We start from the raw sequence: 13932 nt of genomic DNA, 5'->3' as shown, positions 1-13932 counted from the left end.
CAGATCCCACATTCAGATGTGCTGGTGTGCAGTTTGAGTGCTTTTTTTTTGAGTTTTAGATGTTCTGCTTATTGTTGTTTCAAGGGGAGAGATCTGGGGATGTCTCTTTCTCCACCATGTTTCTCCAAACTCTTGCTCAGATGGTACACTTTTCACTAATATTTGTGAAGACTTTTAAGATTTTACATTCACCTCGTTTTCCAGTCTTTTTTTTCTTTTGATAAGAATTACCTCCCTGAAGTTTACATTTTAAAGAAAATCTGCATTCATCTTTTAAATGATATAGGAAATAAAAAGAAGAGTAACATATTAAAAATAGAATAATACTAGTTTTTATATTCACTGATGTAGTTACCTTTACCAGTGATCTTTATTTGTTTGTACAGCCTAGCAGATCTACTTATAATGAATTCCCTTAGCTTTTGTTTATCTGAGCATGTTGTAATTTCTCTGTTTTTGAAGGACCGTTTTGCTGAATATAGAATTCTTGGTTGACTTTTTTTTCCTTTCAATATTTTAAATATGTCCTACTGCCATTTGGCTTCCATAGTTCCTGATGAAAAATATGCTGTTAATTTTTTTGAGGATGACTTGTATGTGATGAATTGCTATCTTATGCTGCATACAAGAATCTCTCTGTCTTTGTCTTTCAGCAGTTTGATAATAATATGCTGTGGTGTGGATTTCTTTAAGTTAGTCCTGCTTGGAGTTTGTCGAGATTCTTGGATGTGTATATTCATGTATTTTATCAAATTGGGTAAGTTTTTGAACAATATTTCTTTTTTCTGCCTCTTTTTCACTCTTTTCATCCCGAGACTCCAATAATATGTATGTTGGTATGATTGATGGTTTCCCATAGGTCTCTTAGTCCCTGTTCATTTTTCTTGTTTTCTTTCTGTTCGTCAGACTGGGCACTTACAGTTGCCCTACTTTCATATTTGATGATTCTTTTCTCTGGTCATATCTGCTGTTGAATACCTTTTGTGGATTTTTAATTTTATTTATTGTACTTTTGAGCTCCATAATTTCTACTTTAATCTTTTTAAATAATTTGTCTATTTGTTGATAATCCTTACTTGTTCATACATAGTTTTTCTGATTTCTTTTAGTTCTTTGTCCATAGTTTTCTTCAGCTCTTTGAGCATATTTAAGATTATAAATTTAAAGTCTTTGTCTACTAAGTTCAACATTCGGGCTTCCTCATAATGGTTTCAGTCAATTTTTTTTCCCTGTAATGAGTCATATTTTCCTTTTTTTTTTTTTTGTATGCTTTGCAATTTTCTTGTCAAGATCTGGACATTTTGAAGATTATAATGTAAATCTAGAAATCAGATTCTCCCCTGAACACCAGATTGCTGTTGTTACTTAATGAAGACTGCAGTTATTCATTTGTTTAGTGACTTTTCTAAATTGTTTTTGCAAAGACTATATTCTTTGTCATGTGTGGTGGCTGAGGTCTACATCTTTTATTTCTGTGGTCAGACAATGCCCTCATACAGATTTCCTTAAAGGCCTAGATCCAATAAGAGAAAAAAAAATTTTTTAAAAAGGATATGTTGACTAAGTTATTTCTATAATGCCAGTGATTCTTCTTCAACCCCTTAGGATTGAACCAATGGTCAGCTTCTATGCTGGCCCCTCAGTGAACTTCCAGGTAGATCAAAATACAGAACCCTGTTGTTTTGGAGAAGTTTCCTATCATCCGCCATGATTCCAGAAAGCTTCATCAGGATCAGACCGTTGTCCCCATGGTTAATTTTAGTGGAGCTTGAGGATTGTGGCTACTATGTGTAATGTTGAAATTCACCAAAATTTACTAGTCTGTTTCTTTCTTTGTCAATTGCCCTGTATGCTACAAGTATTCAACTGGATCTCTTTTTTTGAAATAGTTGATTCTAATACTTCTTACTAGCTCAATAGTTGTTTTGGTAGAGGGACTAAATCTAGAACTTCCTACTCTGCCATCTTCTGTGACATCTCTCCCTTCCATGTTCATTATTAAAAGTTTCCAGTTTGGACAATAAGTTTTATGGTCACCTATTGGTAATTAAATTACAGGAACAAGAAAAAGAGAGGAAAACAAGTTCTTACAGAAAATATAAACCATGAGAATCATCAATAAATGTTTACTGACTGCTGCAAGAATATAAGCTGTCAGGTGAATGCTACAAGCTTTTCCTGTTTTCAGTTCAATATTGTTTCCACTGTTCAGGAAGTTTTTATACTAGTCCAGAATTGGTACAGTGAATGCCTCTGTTGGAAGGGTTGATGGACCACATTGATTTTCATCCTGAGTTTGGATATGGGATATTGTCATTGGATATGTAACATGTCAACTGAGATGTGAAGTGGAATAGCCTTACCTCTTGTTGCTGACATGGGTGCCATATTGCCTGTTTTTCTACTTGCTCCCCACTGTGGGTGGGTCATGAACAGTTGCTTCATGGATGTATGCAATATGCAGGCCTAATGTTGTATAGGCCTGCTATAGACAATGCTCTTTAATTGGGCAGGAAAGTTACTGCATTGGCTTGTCTCCCATTTTGGAAAGCTGAGTACACGCTGTTACTGCAGCATTTCCAGTATATGCCAGTTCGAGGAACAAGATCCTAAGACTGAAAATCAAACTAGGGGCTCCACATGGTTATAAATAGCACTGCATTTTGACTATCGAGTCTGATTATATTTTTAATTGTGTGGAGGTACTTTTTTGATTATAGATTAATATCCATTTACTTTTTCTGGAAATTCACTAGATTTCAGCTGCTTTTAGAATCCCAGTTAAGAAAATTTTCATTAAAGTTTTTGGTAACTACTCAGAAAAGAATAATATGGTACATTTGGGAAAAAATGTTTTCAATGAGAGATCTTAGGTTAATTGGTTGGTGACTCACACATACTCAGAATGCTACAGGTGATAGCAAATTTAATCTTTTTAAAATGTAAGCGAATAAAAGTGGAAAAGTGGAAGTGACTTGTCTAGTTTTTAAACTTGTATTAAACATGAGTGTTTTCGTAAAATGAAGTAAAATAATTTCCTATTTCCATAAGTAGTCACGTTTTATGGTTGATGTTTTTAAAGTTAAACTTTTTTTAATTTTAATTTTAATTTAATTTAATTTTTTTTTTTTTTAGGTGAGGCAACCCTTAGTTGACCTCACAGATTGCAAGGACCTTCTCAGTTTACAATCCCTTATTTTTTTTAATTTTTACGCCTACAGCACCTGGTCTTCCTAGGTGGTCTCCCATCCAAGTATTAACCAGGTTCGACCCTGCTTAGCTTTCAAGATCAGACGGGATTGGGCTTGTTCAAGGTAGCATGGACATAGACAAAGTTAAACTTTTTAAAAATTTAATTTATTGGGGTGACATTGGTTAATAAAATTATACAGATTTCAAGTGTACAGTTTAATAATACATCATCTGTATATTGCACTGTGTTCACCACCAAAGTCAAATCTCTTTCTGTCACCATATATTTGACCCCATTTACTCTTACTTACCTCTTCCCTCCCCTCCCCTCTTTCCTTCTGGTAACCACTAAGCTGTTGTCTGTGTCTATGAGCTTTTGTTTGTCTTGTTCATTTGTTGCTTTCAGTTTTATATACCACACATGAGTGAAATCATATGGTTCTCAACTTTTTCTGTCTGACTTATTTCACTTAGCATGATATTTTTAAACTCTGGGAAAAGGGGCATTTGTGATGGTACTTCTATCAAAATATAAGCTATATCATATGAAAGGATTGCTTATAGTATATTGATAGTATAAAAGCTTTCTTTAAAATTTTTTAATTACAATTAAAATGTCTAAATTATAATCATCTACTAAGAAACAGTTTTAATCTTTTCCATAGTTCTCCATGTGATGTTAATGCTGTGTACATTAGTATTGATGCTTGAGTTTAAAACATTAAAATTGCTAACACCATAGCTTTGGTAATACACATTTGAATATTTAATCACGTTGCTAAAAACAGCTTCTCTAATGCTACATTTTCAGTGAGTATGATGGGCCTTCTGTTAGTGCTGGTATTTAAGCAATCTTGCTTTCTATTTTTCTCTTGTATAAACAAAGTGAAGTATTCCCACCTGAGACTTCCCCAAAATTTCACTTGGGAAACAAAACATGATTTGAAAGATGTTTTCTGTTGTATGTTACTCAAATCAGGCTTTGCTTTGAATCAAGCCAAATGATGAAAACATAGTCCAGCCTTCTTTCCAGAAGAATGCAATTACCTCTAAGGCTTATAGTAAAAAGACCACTAATTGAGAACACTTGTCTTTGTTTTCAGTTAGCAAAGATTCTTATTAAGAATGTCCATTTTTTAAATTCAGAAAGGTAGGTTTATTTTTAATGAACTTGAGAGTTCTGAAAATTAAAGTATGTGCAGGTTATCCTCTTCCTCAAGGGGACGTAAACTACTGCTGCGCTCGTGTGAAGTAATAGTGAGATACCATAAGCAAACAGTAGATGATTCGTGTCAGATGGTTCTCCAATAATCTTAGTGGGGAAAAAGCAGCTGATGTATGGGATATTGAAGGCAGATTAAGTTGTTAATGTATATTAGTATATTCTTAATTTCTTTTTAATTGAAAAAGACATATTGACTTTAATTAGAACCATTTCACAGGAACTGTCAATTAGCACATGTCAAACTAGTTAATTCAGAACAGAATTCTTTTAATTAGGGTCTGCTTTCCTTTAACTGTGGGTCCAATGAAATCAGCCTTTCCTTATCTAGATTTTAAATGTCTCTAAGACATATAATACAAATGTAGACTCTTATCTATTATTAGAAGCCCATATGGATAAAATTAAAATGATGATGCTGGCATTGTTCATGCAGCACAAATCAGAGTCCTTTTATGACTGTTAGAAAAAAACATGGCTTTGAACAAAGACTATTTTAAATACCAGATTTATCCTACTTTAAAGAGACTACAAAATTTATGACATGCATGTTCACATTTAAAGTATTATTTAATACGTCTGTTCAAATAAATGGGCCTATTCAAACGTTTTGTGTGTTCTATCAGCCGAAGACACATAAAACATTGTCAAGCCATACAGCAACATTTTCTCCTTAAATGAACTGTAATCAAAAAGGGAAAACAGACTGAATGGTTTTTTATTTTTTTTGCACAACATAAAAATAGCATTGTTAACTTTCATTGTATCCAAAGATTTAATACCAATAGAGGTGATACACTGACTAAACAACTACTAGTGAGCTAATGTGATCTTAACAATCAGACAGTGTGAAATCTGAAACTTGGCTCTTGCTTAATGTAATGAAATGATAGCATTTTAGTTGCACTCGGTATGAGGATGGGCACGTACAGTGAACTTGGTGGGGCAGGGCTATGTGGTGTTCATCTATAAATAGGTATGCTCAAAATTAATAGAAGATTTTAAGTGAAACATAGAAAGAAAATTAATATGAAATCCAGCTTACTTTATTATGTAATTTAGCCACTGTTTTACTGAGTTATAGCAAGCAAGGATCACGGAAATTAATAAAGAATATTTAATAAGCTAAACTCTGGATTCCAAAGAGAATTATCTAGCAATGTATTTTATGTATCCTCATACTTGTTCATCTTGCTATAGATATATTTAATTTAATAATAGTGGTAATGTTTCTTTCTAAAGTGTGCTATACTGTAACTGTATCAGTGGCTGCATTGTGTCAATTGAATTAAATGAAGAATGTAGTAATCTAATTTTGATTAACATAGGCAAAACAACAAGGATAGCAAACAAACAAATGAAAAAATGCAATCAAAAAACCCCTTTCCTTTTTCCTTCAGAGTTGACCTCTCTGAACTATTTCTAGAGGTGCCTTTGCTATCTCTCTACTCTGAGAGACATAGCTGACATTCAGCATGTCCTTATTTTGTTCAGACTGATAGCTTTTAACATATTTAGTACCATAAAGTCATTTGAGTCTGTGATGAAAGATATTAATCCTCTTCCCGGAAAAATTTACATATGCATACATGTACTAAAATGTTCAGGATGGGAAATCTTAACTTCTTAAAAAATAATTTGGCACAGCCTGCTGTAAGGTGTAACCTCAGTTTGATATAATTGATTACTTGTAGTGTTGCAGGCACTATGCTTGGTTCTGGGAATATAACAGTGAGTAAGATGAGCAACCTTACCATCTGAGTCACTGTGACATATTATTAACATGTTTTCAGAAATTACTATGTGATTCATTTTAAAAAACCCTTTTTACTCTCTGAACTGGTTAAAATTTGATCTGTATTTACAAATCTTTGTACAAGTTATAAATGTGATAAGATTGACAACTTTACATAAAAAAATTGCCTGAATATAATTATTGAAACATCAGAGGAGATTGATTTTATAAGTGTAACAACAGATTTCATTAGTCCTTTCCATCTTATTTATAATTGTTTTGGTTAACAATCTCAGGTAATATTAATTAACATTATAATTTTGATCCATCTTTTAGTTCTGTTTATTTAAAATATAATATTTATAATTATAAAGAAGACATAAGGCATACTGATATAATTTTTATAAGTTAGTGTCATTTACACTTAAAAAACTGTGCAAATGATCTTGGGGGTGGTGCTAATTAATTTCTCGATTTTCCGTTAGTAGGTTATCTGTGCTATTCTGGGGTTTAAATTTGAACAGTGCCTGAGCTAGGTCTACTTTTCATAAATATTAACACACCCAGAGTCTGTTATTCTACCAAGTAGTCTTAATTCCTTTGTATCTTAAAATGGGTATTATGTGTGTGTTTGTGTGTGTGAGTGTGAGTGTGTGTGTTTGGTGTTTAAGAATATACTATAGCATTGTTACATATATTAAATATATTTAAATATATATATGCATATATAAACATAGATACATATATATTTAAGCATACTTACATACTTAATGTACGTGTTTTAGTCCCAATTTGCTCCTTAATTGTTTGTAGCAGATTAAATTCCCTTGTCTATTTTAATTTATTAAAAGTTGACCCTCAGTGCAGCTACCAGCAACAAAAATTTCTATTTGGAAATTTACAGGACAGATGAGCCTTGACTTGGTTTCATCATTTTAATGGTATAGATGGTGTAGGTTTTATATATTGGTAAAAATAGGCAAAAATTGTTCAGATTATATGTTTATGAATCTAAATAATAGCCATTTAACTTTCACTTGGTTAGCAGCATTTTAATAGATTAAATTATTAGGAGCTATGATTTCAAATAGTTTTCAACAAATAGTAAAGTTCTAGAAATGACTGCAATGCTTCATTTAAAGGAAAGTAACTTTCAGATTAAATTTTTTAATTCTCGAATTTTAAGAGTTAAATGGAAACTTTAAAATTATTTCATCCACTTCTAGATTCTAAATTAATATAGTATTGATTTTATTAGGGACTAAAGAGACCACTCTGTGTGTGGGATTTCTGTTTATTCTGTGTATATGTAACTACCCCTCCCCTATTTTTGACCTAATGATCAATGATTCTCTAACATTAGTTATATATTATAATTTAGTAAATTTAATTTTTTATTAACTTGAATGAGACTGTTCACGTAGCTTTTGGAAGTGAAAGGGAGATATCTCTTTATTTGTTTCTATTTTTATTTTCATTGGCCGTCTCAGGTTAGTTTTGTTCAATACCACAAATATTTATTAACACCTATTATTTACAGAAACAGTTAATATTAGGCATTATCTTATTGAACATTAATTAAAACATTTATTTGTCTTTCTTTTAACTATGTGGAATCTGTTAAAAACTATTAACGATCAGTAAATTAGTGATGGCCTTTTTCAAAATTATTTATTGAAATATTTTCAAAGCCATTATCATATGCAATATGAACAATCCCATCAGTAATTTCCTTCACCGATATCACTAGGGGTTCTGCATATAGAAAAGCTGGGTTCAAATTTCAGTATTGCAGTTTACTGACTTTGTAAACTTAGATAAATTAACATACTTCTCTGAGCTTCGGTTTCCTCTTCTGAAAAATGGGGATAATAATACCTACCTTATGATGTTGTAAGGGTTAAATGAAATATGTAAAGGGTTTAGCACCCTGTCCATTATATACTCACTAAATATTGGCTCCTATCCCTTTTTCAAACAGTTTTGTTGTACTGACTGACCCTAATGAGAAATAAAACCATCTGTTAAGTAAATTCACCCTTAGATGGGAATACAAGTTGTTAACATGAATGCTGTACTAATTTGATTGTTAATAGATATTAATAGGGGAGCTGTACCACTGTCCTTGATATTAATAGGGGAGCTGTACCACTGTCCTTCAGGAGAAGCCAGCTGGTGACAATCATCTACTTATGACCAGCAATTCTTTTTTCACTTGCATATGAAATATTTTATGGCTATCACTCAATGAAATGGCTTCTAACCAAAACCCTTTGTTTACAATAGTTCAATGTGGAACATTTAAATATTCTTGAATACCAATATTAGCTTCTAAAAATAAGAAAAGGATATATAAAAATAACCTATAATTATGCCAACCAAAGGTAATCATTGTAAATATTTTGGTGTATTATATATATATGTGCTGAGAATTTTACTAGGTCATTACATTTTATTCATAACAGTGATTCAAATGACTTCATAGTTCATTTTTTAAACTAAGCTCTTCTTGGGGGTTGTATTTTTTCTTTCTGCTCTAATAAATAATGTTGGAATGCACATCTTTATATATAAAAATTTATTTGCATTTCAGATTTTTTCCTTAGGAGAATTCTTAGGAGTAGAATTACTGGTCAAAGAGAATGAACATTAACATTTGATATGTATTACCTCAAAGTGCTTTCCAGAAAAGTTTCATTAGCCCCAAATGTGTATTTCTGAAAAAAGAATGAGTTGCTTTTTGAGTATACAGTTTGGCTAGTTTGTTAAGTCAGTTGATTAGTGTACAGTTTTTTGCTAACTAATTTTCATTAAGTAATTCAATTTGACATTAATTTAAGAAGAGGCCAAATAACATTCTAATGAACCATGTGAAATCACTTTGGATTTTCAAAAAGATAACTTTTAATTTAAAAGTAACTTTTAAAGTAATATTTTGTATAAGTAGTAACTGGTCTGCCAATTTGACATAGTCATATCTTGATTTTTGTTTGCATTATGAGGTCTCTTCAGGGCTAATTCTATAGCAATTTTTATAGGAACGTGAGATTCTTCTAATGTGCAATTAAAGTATTTGCATTATTGGCAATATACATTATAGAGAAACTTAAGGATAAAAATCAGCTCATTTTATTTTGTAGTAAAATCATAAATAGGAAAAATATGCTAACACGATAATATCTAATGAGGGAAATGTTCCATGCAGATGTCTGTTTTTCTATTAATCCCTAAAATGACTATATGCTTTTATTTGTATGAATAACATCAGATACAAACATGTTACTAGGAATATATCCACTTATAAAAAAGATAAACACAATATGAGTTTAGAATTTTAATAAATTCTGTTTTAAAGGTGATTTAAATCTTTAGATAATGTAAGATTTGAGATTTCAAGAAAGATATAATATCTGTGTATGCTACTTCTGAGAGTTATTTAGATATTTTTCTCTTGTTTAGCTGCATTTAGTAACAGCTTCTAACATAAAGAAATGAGAACTGGGTCCTGTATGATGGATCTTTTATGGGATATAGAGAAATATAATTTTCTTTAGTTATTTTTGAAGCCTCCATCTAGGCACACTGGCAATTTTATTTTTATTATAGTATGTAGATAACAAGATTATATGCTCTCAAGCTAACACAAAGGGCATGTGAAGGGAAAAAAGAAAACACAATTTTTGTTTTTGCTGTTGTCATTAGGGAGTTTCATATTTTCTTTGTACATTGGGTACCTTTTCAAGTTTATTGTACTATGCTGATAGCAATGCCAGATTTCATTTAGTTAACACCAAGTTAGTGAAAATGAAAAGTGACTATTTTGCTGCTATTACTATTATTCTAGATTTTTTTCTTGTAAATACCTTTTATGGTTATAAGTTATTTCAGAATGGAAGTGCTTTGGGGAGATGTATTTTGTTTTAAGCCAAATTAGGCTGCTAACCTAAATTTGGACCTATCCCTTTACTATTAGTAAACATGTCCTGGTACTAATACAGATGTATACATACAGTTGTTTTATTCTGTACTTTCACATTTTCTATTGAATATATGTCAGTGAAGGAACAGCTTTGGTGAGGGGAGGGGAGAGAGACATATATACACAAGCAATCACCCTTTTACATTGGTATTAGCATCCTTCAGTCTTAGAATTAAGAAAAACAATAAAGTCACACTGTTAGTTATACATATTTTATACTAATCCTATCAGAGTTGATACTATTCTAGACTTGAAGGTACAATGACAGAGAAAGGGATTGTGGGCATGGAGAATTAGAAAGATGAAACAGGGAAAGACATAGAGAAGGTTAATGCTCTTGGCTTTTGATATTTAATTTGAATAATGAATTTTTTTCCTTATGTCTCGAGCTTATGGTGTAATTGGAACTAATTTAAGCATAATTACCAAAATAATGGAATAAATCATTTTAGACTGGGTATCTTATTTGTTATTGAATATATTGATTAGCTCTAAGTAGGTCATCATGTAGTTTATAAATTTTAATGCCTTGTCACTTATAAATGTGCCTGATATTTAAAAAATTAAACCCATTTATCCTTGCTTTGATTTTTCTTTGCTCTCTAGGATTAATGAGCAAAATGTGAACTTCACTATGAATATTTCCTAAAATTTTGATATACAGTTTACTTTCTTAAGATTCATTTTGAACAGAGATCATGTTCTATAAACTCTTATGAAGGGATTTCAAAATGACTAAGGTTGACCTTTGGGGGTATGATATTTTGGGAGGTACTTATCTAAAATTAATAGATATTATTATGTTAGCTGCTACTAATGTATTAGAAATTATTCTTTAAAGAGTCCAGTTGAACACCAAGCCCAATGTCTTTTGGTGAAGGGTGGGAAGAGGTATATATGCACATTTACAAGCCTGATAGGACTGCTTGCCAGTTTTCATTTATTTTAACATGAATAAGCACCAAGGATCAAGTTAATTACAAAAAGGTAATGCCAGACTTAGGAATTTTGCAGATATACTTTAGTGAATGTGTCATGATTTTTTAAATGGAATGTGAGGATAGAAGTCAAAGATATTGTCTGTTGTACCACACAGTGTCTGTAGTTAACAATACATTATTGTGCCCTTTAAAATATATCAAGAGGATAGATCTCATGTTGTGTTACCACTTACCACTTATAGAACATAAACAAAACACAAGGAAATTTTTGGAGATGATAGATATATTTATAGTAGCTTGATTGTAGTGATAGTATCATGGGTATATGTATATGTCCAAACTCATCAAGATGTATATATTAAATATGTGCAACAAAAATATGTCAATTATACCTCAGTAAAGCCAAAAAAATGTTGATTATATTTTAAAGCTATGTTCTGGAGAAGGAAGAGAAGAAAATTAAGCAAAGTCCCAAAGCATTCAGAATTCTTGATGTAGGAGGTGAAAGGGAATGGCTTTATGAGTCTTTGTTTTAGTCTATTGCCTTCATGATGAGTACTTGATACTGATGATGTTGGTATTCTCTTTGGCATTTAAAGGAATAATAAATATACTCTTAATAATTTCTCATTAGAGAGCTTTTCTTTTACTGAGGCTGCTGATTCACAGGAAAAAAAAAACTCTTTGAGGGCAATATACAATTGAAAAACAATTTATGACAGAGGAAGCAAAAGAGAAGGAGAAAAAGATGGCAAACATGGGTAGATACTGACAGAGGAAACATGAAGGGAAGGAAGATGAGGAGGGACAGTAGGTGGGATAAAAGAAATTTTTCTTCGTTCTACTGCTCAGGCCTCAGCCATCCAAAGGCTTTCTTTTGCTTCCATTCTGCCTACCATACTCCAGCTATTAAAAATCTTATCCCAATTCTGGTGTTAATCCAGTTCCTTGAGGCTTTTACCTTTTCCATCAGCATGTGTTCTAGGTTCACATGGTCACCATAACTATCACTGGTCTTTTTACTCCTCATTCCACTGTCAGTAACATTTTCTCAAAGCTTTTTTGGAATATTCAAATCTCTCACTTAGTTACTTCAAACAGACTCACTGTTAATGGTAATTTAGTGTCACTTTATACCAGGTAGTATTCTAGGCTCTGGAAATATAATAGTCAATGAGATGAAGTCTCGATCCTCATGGAGCTTCAATTGCAACAGATGAATAAATATATATTTGATTTGTTATGGTGGAAAAAGCAGGTGAAGGGGACAGAGAATAACAAAGTATGCTGCTTTAGAAAGGGTAGTCAAGGAGGTTTTCTCTATGGAGGTGACATCTGAATGAAGTGAGGGAACAAACCATATGAATTTCAGGGCAGTATATACCTGGCAGTGGGATGAGTCAAGTACAAAGGCTTATGTTTGGTGTGGTCAATGATCAGCAAGAAGCTAGTGGAGGGGAGAGTCGTAGGAAATGAGGTTAAGACAGGCAGAGGCAGGTCACAAAAAAGCTTATAGGCCACAGTGAAATCCTTGGATTTTATTGAGTGTGTTGGAAAATCATTGCACTTAGAGGGATGAGAGCAGAGAGGCAATGTGGACTCACTTCACTCTAGGAATACTTTCTGAGATGAAAGTGGAGCTACAAGGTATCAGGAGAATTTTTAGGTAATTACCCAGTTGCATTTATTAATATAAATACAATGGTAGGAATGGGAAGTGGTTGTTCAGGAACAGCTTGCGTGGGATAACACTACTGAAGGTCTATTGTACCTTTGGAAGAGAAATACAGTACCATGATTGAATAGGTGACTTTTCCTAGAAAAAATTTCATTGATTAACCTGTTCAGAGGTCAGTAGAAGTGAAGTTAGTAGTGGCTAATTCAGTAAATATTTTTGTGGGCTTATTATGTATCAGATACTGGGCTAGATACTTTTGCAAATGTGAGAGGCTTTGCAGGTATATCTCCCCATTTCACAGAGAAGAAAACTGAAGCTCAGAGGTCTTGTTGTGCCACAGCTGTTGGAAATATGTGGCTAATTATCTGAATATTCAAACTAAAGTAGGCACTTTGCCTGAATTATTGGGGGAATTACAACAGTGCTGTGCAGGTGATGTGCTGTTAAATTTCTAAGAATGTATTAAAGGGGCAATTAAAAGACGTCTTCTATTTTAAAACATATTTTCTAATTATTTCTGGAAATTAAAGGACTATGTGGTCAATTTAGAAAAATTGGAAAATATAGTTTTACACACACACACACACACACACACACACATTGTAACAACCTCTCTGCTTCCTACATTTTAATGCCTCAGACCTACACTTTTCTCATGTAAACCAATGGATTTTGGTGGCATTGTTATTGTATTTATATAAATAGTTGCAGAACGAGTGAGTTTCACTCACTTTGTCCAGTGTTACCAGTCATTTAGACTTGCCTTAAGACAGTTTATTACTTGAAAACGAGTTTGGGAAACTTAATAAGCGTGTTTGATAATTGAGTTTGTTGAGCAAAATTGTTACAGAAGTCATCTGAAGAACTTAATTCTATAGTCTATTATGTTGTAGTCATGGAAATCTTATGTTCTAGTGGCCTATCTGTGGGGCATATTACCAAATCCAGTATTTATTTGGCATAATTAATCTAAAGCAAGGAAAAAAATAAAATGATTTTCCTTTCCCTGGATAACCTCCTTGCTTACAGCAGACTATGGAAGTACATCTCAGTCTACAGTGTCACATGTTCAAGGAGTAAACTTTTTGTTAATTTTTTTATAACTCAGTTTCTGTTTGTAGCCCCTATTCTGCCCAGATGGCTGAAATTTTAATATTAACTTGGGATCTCTTACCTCTTCCTAGT

General features: G+C 32.3%; 1 long non-coding RNA gene and 1 pseudogene across 1 annotated transcript in view; one reads left to right on the top strand and one right to left on the bottom strand.

The window, feature by feature from the left end:
- Positions 1–13932, top strand: part of LOC111731614 — a 78190-nt gene that overhangs the window by 21976 nt on the left and 42282 nt on the right. The gene's annotated exons all lie outside the window — the stretch shown is intronic.
- LOC111731991 lies at positions 3213–3331 on the bottom strand (annotated as a pseudogene).

Source organism: Pteropus vampyrus, unplaced genomic scaffold, assembly GCF_000151845.1.
Source record: "Pteropus vampyrus isolate Shadow unplaced genomic scaffold, Pvam_2.0 Scaffold11, whole genome shotgun sequence".
NCBI classification, from domain to species: domain Eukaryota; kingdom Metazoa; phylum Chordata; class Mammalia; order Chiroptera; family Pteropodidae; genus Pteropus; species Pteropus vampyrus.
The sequence above is the reverse complement of the archived record's forward strand: the minus strand, read 5'-3'. Positions and strand labels throughout refer to the sequence as shown.